This window comes from Sinocyclocheilus rhinocerous, unplaced genomic scaffold (genome assembly GCF_001515625.1).
Source record: "Sinocyclocheilus rhinocerous isolate Xijiao unplaced genomic scaffold, SAMN03320098_v1.1 scaffold883, whole genome shotgun sequence".
Classification (NCBI taxonomy): domain Eukaryota; kingdom Metazoa; phylum Chordata; class Actinopteri; order Cypriniformes; family Cyprinidae; genus Sinocyclocheilus; species Sinocyclocheilus rhinocerous.
In genome coordinates, this window is record NW_015627244.1 from 590289 (window position 1) to 600476 (window position 10188).

General features: G+C 39.2%; 1 protein-coding gene across 1 annotated transcript in view; it reads right to left on the bottom strand.

The window, feature by feature from the left end:
- The window catches only part of LOC107724902 (glutamate receptor ionotropic, NMDA 2D-like), a 122066-nt gene extending 112196 nt beyond the window's left edge, over positions 1-9870 (bottom strand). Inside the window, exon 1 of the mRNA XM_016534005.1 lies at positions 9821-9870. The gene's annotated coding sequence lies outside the window, so the exon portion shown is untranslated. The remainder of the gene's footprint in view (positions 1-9820) is intronic.
- Between the last annotated feature and the right edge of the window lie 318 nt (positions 9871-10188).

Below are 10188 nucleotides of genomic sequence, written 5' to 3' on the forward strand. Positions count from 1 at the left end.
TTGATCGCGTCCAGTGTAGGCAGACTTTAGCTGTTGTAGACACGGTGTTACTCACCTATCGAGAAGAAACAAAGCAACCTCGGCGTCCGATCGCAGGCCTTCCGCTCTTTGAGTTCTCTCCAGCGCTGGAAAACTGATCCGATATTTACACGGGTTTACTTATTGCCTTAAGCCTTCGTTTGTTCAGCAGACGTTTTCCTCTTTTGTTTTTTATCCGACATCTCTATCTTTCTGTCGCTCGGCTTGGACGGAACGCTCTCTCCTCCACATCATGAGTAGACACGCCCCTTACTGCTGATTGGCTACAAGTTTGTTTTGCTATTTGGCCTGAATCAGTTTTCTAAAGCGTTTTTGAAAAATCGCTTACCCCACCTTTAAAACAGAGCAAATCCTTTGTGAAGTTCCGTCTACATATCCACATTGACAACTTGGACTGGAAATAAGGACACACATCAAATTACACTCTCTCAATCAGTCACACACACATGCTTTCACACCACATCTGGCCTGTCCTCACACACAACGGGTGCCAGAAAAGAAGCCGGATACACACTGTGCACATCAACACAATCTTCATGGACACTGATACACTCTCCCAGCTGTCAGCTTCCTCCCGTGCCCGCCTCAACACACACACACACAGACAGATATACACTTGCAAGTGGACACTTGGCTTTACCCACTAACGTGTAATTTCAGGCACAGATGCACAAGGCGACCCCACACACACGTACGCTCGCACACAGACACAGACCATAAAATCAGTGATAGGGAGCACATGTGCTCATATGGCATATGTTTAATGACACTTACACTCATGTGCACCCCAGCACTCCACTGCATATTCAGACGACACACAAACACACTGCCTTTAGCGCCGATGCAACGCACGCAGCCTCTTGCAAATCGCTTTTGTAGCAAAGCGTCTGCCTAGAAAATAAATGTAAATGTAAATGTAATCGGAAATGGTGGCGTTATTGGCCTCATCTGCCCTCCGCTGTACAAGCGCCGTGACTCTTTGTTTGACATGGTCATTATTAAAGGTCAATGGGAATGTTGTTAACATGACAAAAAGCCTGTCGTAGACATTCGATCTTTGACATGACTGCCTCGAAATGCATGCACAGTTTGAATTGTTTTACAGGTGACACCGACTCACGCCGTGTGGCTTTATGTCATTTGTGCTGTCGTGGTAATGTCTGTTTGCTTGTGAATCATCATTATTGAAGAAACAGGGAGACATGGGAACTGGTATGAATTAAAAATCATCATAACTTCATTAAATAAAAGAGGAAAATGGCAAAAGAATATTGAAGGGACAGTTCACCCTAAAATGGAAATTCTTTCATCAATTGCTCACCCTCATGTCAACTTTCGTTCCTCTTTGAAACACAAATGGAGATATCTTTATTAAAGCCTGAGAGATTTCTGTTTCTCCATTGAAAGTCCATTATGCCAAAAAGTTAAATCAGAATATTAAAAGTAATGCATATGAATCTTCTAAAGAGATGTGATCAATTTATATGATGATAATTTAATTTAATTTTTATTGACATAAAGCAGCAGACATGGAGTACATCAAATATAAACAAGGAAGCTCAACTATATTTATTGTCGGCAAGAGAACAAAGCTCATCTGTTCTTGTAAAAGCCACCTTTGAGCTTCCATTTATCATATTTGATGTGCTCTACCCTTGTGAAAAAGAAGTGTCCTTAATTGTAATGTATACAGTTTTAGTGTATTTTAAATCTTTGAAGTATTTTAGCACATTGTTCTAAATCTAACAGAATATTGATGAAAACTCAACAAAATCAAAAATTTAACAATATGCTAGGGCTGGACAATAATTCAATATCAATATGTATCGCGATATAATTTTTTTCAATAACGGTGATATGATTTTTAAATACATTTCCGATATTTCGATATACATTACCAGTTTCCCATACATTGATTTATTTGTGCCGTTTGACTTCGTTGAATAAACATGAGCACTGCACGTTTCAAAATATGCTAACAAAAAAAATTTGAAACCATTTGAAATGTAATAATTTAAAACTTTATATCTGTTTTCTCAAAACACTTAACTGTAATTGTGACCATATTTTATATACATTTTGCGTCTATCATCCTTTTTTTTAAACCGCATATTCAACTTCATGCCTTGCCTCCCATTCTGCACTCTCTTTTCTTCCTTGCATATCTGGCTTGAATTTCCTGACCAGACACTCATTTCTGTTTTCTAAAAAGTCAGCAATGTGCCAGCAATATTTAACCAACTTACAATAAAAACTAACTTTTTAAACAGATGTATTCTTTGCATTTTAATCCATGTTTCTATCTTTAATGATGAGCAAGTCCTCCTTTGAGGTGTAAGGTCATATTGCATCAGCCAAAACTATTTTATCATTTAAAAAAAGGTGTCCCTTTAATTAAAGACCATTGTTATGCTATGAAAGTGTAAACCCATTGAGCACAGCACAATCAATCTTAAACAGCCCACTTTACCTGAATTCACCCTACTTCATTTTCAAAAGGCTTTGTATGTGCGTTGATCAATGATTATATGAATAAATTAAATCTGTTCATCATATAAAGTGATAGTGCCTCTTCAGATACTTGGATTGAACTGCTCGATTCATATAGATTTCTTTTACACATTCATGAACTTTTTGAAGTTTGAAAGTTTATGGTTGCATGGGCTTTCAACAAAGGAACAGGAATTCCTCTGTTTCATTCAAAAAGCCTTCATTTGAGCCAGCATCTGAAAGCATATTTATGATAAATTCAGTTCGCTGTTTAATCCTGACTGGTCAGAATCCCAAGCAAGGCCACACCCATTGTCCTACAGTTGTTTGAAGATTGCGTATTGAGACCTTTGGATGGGCTTATTAAGCATGTAAAGTACTATGCTATTAGTATGTATATTAGACTCAAGGTAATCTCTCTAGGTACCTTTTTGTGCAGTTGCCCCTAATTACAACATGTGGTAGGAAGAAAGAGCTGATGAAAGAGAGAGAGGTGTCTGACAAAGCGAAGGAGGGAGTTCATAATTCCTGTAATTTTAATGAAAGTTGTTGGGAAAACTTCACTGAGGCAACTAAGCAAAAAAATGCTCTGTGTCAGAGTAGCACAGAGTTTAAATTAATGCATCATTTCATAAATGCAGCCTTGCTTTGTCCTATTTCTTTGAAACAGATGACAGTTGTTGCCCAATGAGACAGTTTCTCTCGTGCTCAGCACACCATGGTGTGAGTTAACCAGCAAATTATGGCTGTAATAATGCAAGAACACCCTCCTCTCTTCAATCATTGAAACAGTGTATCTATAGATAGTTAAAAACTAAACGCAGCAAGCATTCCTAAACACACATGTACAAAGGATAAACAGGATAGGTAAACATAACTCAAAATAGGAAATGCCGGACCCTTAAGCACATACCATATTTCAGATATTAATAATTCATGAGATGTAAACTACATGGCAAATAGTTGCTACAATCAGATGGTGATGCACAGATACACACTTGGATGTAAAAGCACTGCTCATATATGCCTACAGCAACATTAGATTACTGACGCACCAACATGCACACCTGTGCATCACATGCTTGATTACACTTACAATCTCTCTCACCTTCCCCATCTCTCCTTCTCTCTCTCTCTCTCTCACACACACACACACAGCTGGACTGAACTTTGAACAACAAGTACTTTGAACAAACAATCTACACTACATGGATATTTGTACTTCATAACTACATTTATAAACTGTATTTTGAGGGTTCAAATATTTGGATTTTTTTAGATTTTTTCCATCACATATACATTTTATATTTAGAAACATATTTTTATACGGGTCAGAAAACATAATGTTCATACTTTTTATTTAAAGGGATAGTTACCCCAAAAAATGAATATTCTGTCATCCTATACTCACCCTCATGTTGTTCCAAACCTGCTTGACTTTCTGTCTTCTGTGGAAGAAAGAATTGTTTTTTTGTCCATAGAATAGTCGACATAAGGATGAGTAAATGATGACAGAATTTAATTTTTTTTGGTGAACTAACCTTTAAATGTCCACCAAGTAATTTTTGGTTTTTAATTTGGAATAATACTCCAGGCAGCTATAAACACAAAACTGATTGTATATGTGGTTTTGTTTATATTAATCTTGTCCTAACTTCTAAGACCATCACAAGTCAACATAAACTTCAGTTATGTCAGCCAGCTAAATAATGTTATCTTGATGTCAATACATCACAGATAGGGTATAGAAACACAAGTAAACAAGCAATACTTTGTGCAAATGTATTTCACTGTAACAAAATGTGCAAATGTAATTTTTTACTAGTTTTATTCCAGCATTACTATGTGAGTATTACAATTAATAAAATGATCACTCTCTCTCTAAAAACATAAAAACAGTGCAGACACAAAAACATCAAGATAACTGACACAAAGTAACTTATAGGCTCATAAAGGACCATGCACAATGATTGGTCATTTAATTTACAACTGTTTAAACTGTACACAGTACAGCACATTGAATCGCTATCTCATCAACCGTTGCTGGAGTGCCTTTGCAAGTACAAAGACACACAGACACTTAGAATAGAGTGCAACAGCCAGGTTTCAAAAGTAAAAATCCCATTAATTTTATCCATAAGGGAACTGAATTTTAACAAAAACTTAAAAACGTTACAGACCGACCTACTGTGAGCTATGATATTATTAATTAATGGTGTATGCTTCTGTTGAAACTGTCAGTGCGCATTATTTCAGCTTTAAATAATCATGATTAACAGTGGAATTCCGGGTGAAACACGACATTATCCATAATTTTGTAAACACATCTCCACCAATCAGAGAATCATGACAAGCAAACCGTGCCACAAAACCACATAGAGCCCACCAACTCCCATGAAGCACTGTGAATGCTGTAACAGAGTCAGTCTCCCTATGCTCTCAAACTACTTCAATATATCTAAGCTTATTTTGCAATAAACCAAAATATATATATTTTTCAAGTTTTCAAGTTTTCAATTTGATTATGTAATTCACAATGTTACATATTCGTTCACTAAAGCCGTTGGGTACACAGTCTTGTATCTTTGTCTTTTTTCAAATTATTATATTTTTTTTTGCTTTAAATCAAAGTTTGTAATGCTGAGATTCACCTGGTTCAGGGGTAGGCAAGTTCGGTCCTAGAGAGCCGCAGTCCTGCAGAGTTCAGCTCCAACTCTGAAAAAAAAAACTCACCTGTCTATAGCCTTAGTAATCCTGAAGACATTGATTAGCTTGTTCAGGTGTGTCTGATTAGGGTTGGAGCTGAACTCTGCAGGACTGCGGCTCTCTAGGACCGAACTTGCCTACCCCTGATTGGTTTAGTTCATGGCTTATAACTCTTTAAAGAAGACTTTTCTTAAAATCCCAATGGAAAAAAAATACTTCTGGAACCAAGGCTGCTGAAAAAGTGCACTCTATTAGGCACATTAAGAAAACAACTTCACCAGTATGTATTTCATTTCAAACACATCTGTGAAATTAAAAGTTATCAAAGAACCATTTCTGTTCTTGTTTTGATCTAAACAAAAGTAATCCAGCTATATCTGTACTAGATCTGTGTCAGGGTAAAAGCACACATCGTTCTTTTCCTCTTTTTCCATTAACATACTGGACAGAAGTCTGTCAGTGTGATCAATCAGCACCTTGATTACAGCCCAAAATGTCTCCTCAGTCTGGTCCACCATTATCCGTGTCATTTCACTGCCCCCGAATCTCATCTCGTTTCATCCAACAGCTGCTGTACACATCTCTGCACCTCTCCACTTCACAGAAACAAAATCACAATACCTGTCTTATCACTAGAGACCTCCCCAGGGGGAAAACACGGCCTCACTGGCTTGATCTTCAGCCAGTGTAAGTTTACATCTGTCAATAGCGTTTTATGGACTTGTCTTTGATTGGATATCGGAGATGAATGAATGGTGAGATGCTGTGAGCCTGCAGAGCGTCGGCGAGCTCACGTTAAGCTGTCAGGTGAATTGTGTTTGGAAGCGAGGGAAGTCTTGCAGGGATTTCCGTGGTAACTGTAGAGGACCGCAGTTGTACTTAGACGGAAATATCCGTGGTTACGGTAACCGTGGAGATGGGTGAAAAGGAGGACTCGGCTTCCTGTGGAAACTCATGGCTGATTAGAACAGGATGCCAGTGAGTGCTACACTTTCTGTGTTAACGTTTCCTCTTAATATGCTAACATTTCCGGCTTGTTGTTAAAAAACGTTTCTGTTTTTAGAGCTTCTTCATAGCCACAATGGATCATAGAAACACTCTCTTCCTTTTTTCCTCCTTCTCCTCCTTTTTCCATTGCTCCTTCACTACCACTTGACCTCAGCTGCGTAACTATAAGGTGGCGTTCACACAGAATGCATTTTTGCATTTCTCTGCATTGTTTTTATCGTTTTTCTACATAAACGTGCTAGACGAACACGTTTGACCGTTGCGCTAAAGTTTTCTCTTCTTCTGCAACATCACATGCAAAAAAGACTGTTCTTAAAACATGGTGCTCAAGTTAAAGGATTAGTTCACTCCAGAATCAAAATTTCCCTCGAAAAGAAATTAATGTTTTTGAGGAAAACATTCCAGGATTTTTCTCTATATAGTGGACTTCAACGGGGACCAATGGGTTGAAGATCCAAATTGTAGTTTCAATGCAGCTTCAAAGAAGCAGAAGTACCGACCCAGGGTTTATAAAGTGAACATGCAAAGATCAAGTCAAATGCCCTTTACAAAAAAAAAAAAAAGGTAAAACAACTATGTCAGACAATTCTGAAGTTGGAGGAGAAAATGAGAAGGTGTTTTTGACCCTACCCTACCTTCCGCCTATAAATTATCAGGAAATTTTAATTCGGCGATGGACTAATCTTTTAATGTGGAAGCCTATTTCAGCCACATTATAAAAAAAAAAAAGCTTTGGTAAATCATAATTACAACATAAGAAGTCATAATTATGATATAGTAAGAGTCTAAATTATAACATCAATGTCAAAATGATGAGCTAAAATTACTTGTTATAATAGTATTTTTTCATAATTTTAACTGTCAATTTTGACAAATTTCATCTCATACTTGCGACTTATGTCCTAATTTTAACTTTTCATCTCATATTCATGACTTTGCAATAATTTTAGCTTATGTCAATGTAGACTTTGTGTCACAATTATGACTTTTTATCTAATAATTTTGACAATTTTATGACTTTTTAATAATTTTCTATGAATTTTAACTGTCAAAATTTCAGCTTTTTATCTCATAATTATGGCAGAATGTCCAAATTTTGATTTTTATCTTTTAATTATGATTTTCCAAAGCATGATTTTTTTTTTATGTTGCAGAAATGGGATTCCATAAGAAGTTTAACTTTTAAAAAGTGTGTCTTTAGACATTTTTTTTTATTATTCCACTGCCCAGCATCCCATTTATAAACACAAAAATGTGTTCTGTGTGAACGGCCCCTAAAATATCAATAGCTCTGTGCGAGACTGGGTGGGCTGCAGTATATGGGTCGGAATGTCTGAGCGCCTGTGGGGTCCCATGTGCTTCCCGTTTCTCCAGCTGACCCCGAGCACCCAAACTACGTCTGAGGTCTTATGTAAATTAGCGTGGCCTTTATCAATAGCGAGCAAGTCTAACCGCTGGGGAGCCGAGGGAGAAGGGAGCAATGTAATCTCTTTCAAACACCAGCCTATGATCTCGTTAAAGACTAATTGATGTTCTGTGTTAACGAGCTTTACCTTAATTACTCACATTTAAGTGAACGGGGGATACTGAGAGGAGAGTTGGATGCAGTTTTGGGCACGCTGGACTCATCAACACAGCTATGCAAACAAAAAATAAGAGAGAGGGAAGTAATCAGATGAAGAAACTGATACAGAAATGCTGAAGAGAGGGATCCAGCAGAAAAAGGTGTTAAAAAAGCAGCAACACTCTATAGAGTCTGAAAGCCCAAGGGAGGGAACGATAGAGAGGATAGAGAGCAAAGGTAAAGGAGAAGATAAAGAATCAATCTGCTGAAACAGAAGAGGAGAAAGAGGAAAAGAGAAATGCAAACGTTGATTCAAGCTGCTCTCATCTCTCTGTCTGAGCCCTCCAACCATGTTCAGTCTCAGATATTCAATTCCTCTTTTCGCTTTCTTCCTCTTCTTCATTTCCTCCTCTCACTCCCTCGTTCTGTTTGCACTGTATTTCTCTTTTCCTCATCCTTCACTGTATTTCTATGTCTATGAGACTTCTCCTCCCCATCCAGTTTCAACTGTATCCACACCTCTGCTGTGTCCTCCTCTTCAGTGCATTATAGTCTCTCACCTTCTTTCATTCTATACTCTTTCATTCTTTCACTCTCCTTCCTTCTTTATAAGTGCACTCCCCCTCCCTCTACAGTAAAGCCTGGAAAGCAGCTGTAAGACAGACCGCTGGAGTGAAGCTATATTGACACTGAAGGCAACACATTAACATTACTGTGCGCATTATAGTACTGCAGTGTGTGAGTGTGTGTGCAGTCCTTGGTGATTTGCGTGCCCAGTATCCACAACATGCCTTGTTCAATAAATTTGCTTTTTTGGAGGTCATAATCTTTCCTCACCTCTCTCTTTTCACCTGCGAGACCACATATGTATCTATCTCAGAGGATGTGAAAATCGTACAGCGCGAAGCTTACGAATAGGTCACATTTCACAACATGCCGTTAGTGCACTAACACATATAATTTAAGAAAAATGTATGATATATGCCCGGACTGATCTAAGGCCTGTCTTGGTGGACATTAAGACCTCACATTCCCTCTGCAGGACTCCAGGCTCCATCATAACAGCTTTAATAAGTTTGGTGCAAGCAGGGAGTAAAACTTATTACGGAATATGAAGCAGAAGCCCCACATAAATGATTTTACTTCATCTAAACGCCAACGGTTTGATTCATATCGCAGGAGGAAAACTGTGGGCCTATGATGGGTTCATATGAAATTAACATAATGAGCCCTGCTCATAAATCTCACTGATTTCTTACCCAACTATTAAAAAAGCAAATGGCCAGACTTTGAGAAATGACAGCAATTGGTGTATCTAGATATTTCAAGTCTCCTTCTCATTTAAATGTTTATAAATACAAAAAAATGACTGGAAAATGAACAAGCTATGCTATTTAAATAAGCTCGCATGGCACTGAAACACCAAGAGCATCAAACACACATGCACTACGAGACACTGATAACTGCTCAGGAAAATTGATAAATCCGCAGTTTACATCCACAACTGGAGACGAGCAGCCTGACAGCGCGGCACAGCGACGCGATCATTAGCCGCACCGAAGCAGCATTTTAAACACGTTTTAGTATTCAGCCGCTTCACAGTTGTTGTTTTTATGAAAATCACTAATTGTGCCCGCAGACTGCGCGTGTCTCCGTGCCGTTTCCAGGCGCGTGCGTGCGAGCGTGCGTCTTCGCGTGTTGTTGTAACCTCTGCGCGTGTATATCTGTGCAGAGAGTGCAAGAAAAGTCGAAGTATGTGCCGTTTCGCTGAGGAACAAGTGGGCTTGTAAGCACTGGCATATGTGCGCGCGTGCAGCAATGACAGAAGGGTCAAACCCCCGCGCGCGCCGGCCGTATCCATCTCTCTATCGCGTGCCATCCATCTTTTCCACATATAGCGCATCAAAGTCCCCTCACCCGGAGCCGGCGGTGCACTGTCAGTGCCATGTCTCCTCGCTCCACGCAGTCAAGCCCGTGCAGAAACACAGCAGCATTCATTAAACTGTTACTTACTGTGTTTTTCACGCGCCTGTCCCCCCTCTCTCCTTTCGGCCCTCCATTCTCTTCACATCATTCCCTCGAGGTATCCTTTTTGCGGCTTCTCCGGGGAAAATACACCTAGAAATATATATATTCTACATGTATTCAATTTTCGCGAGCTCTCTCTCTCTCTCTCCACCTATCTCCCGCTCCCTCCTCCCTCTCTCTCTCTCTCTCTCTCTCGCTCCCTCTCTCTTTCTCCGCTCTTTTGTTAAAATTCAGTATATGCGCCTCGTCACCTAGCAACCGTCAACCGTCAACCTCCCTCTCGCGCGCGCGCGCCGGCCGACTCTCTCTCCCGCGCTCTCTCTCCATCACTAGCGACACGTGTTGAATGCTAA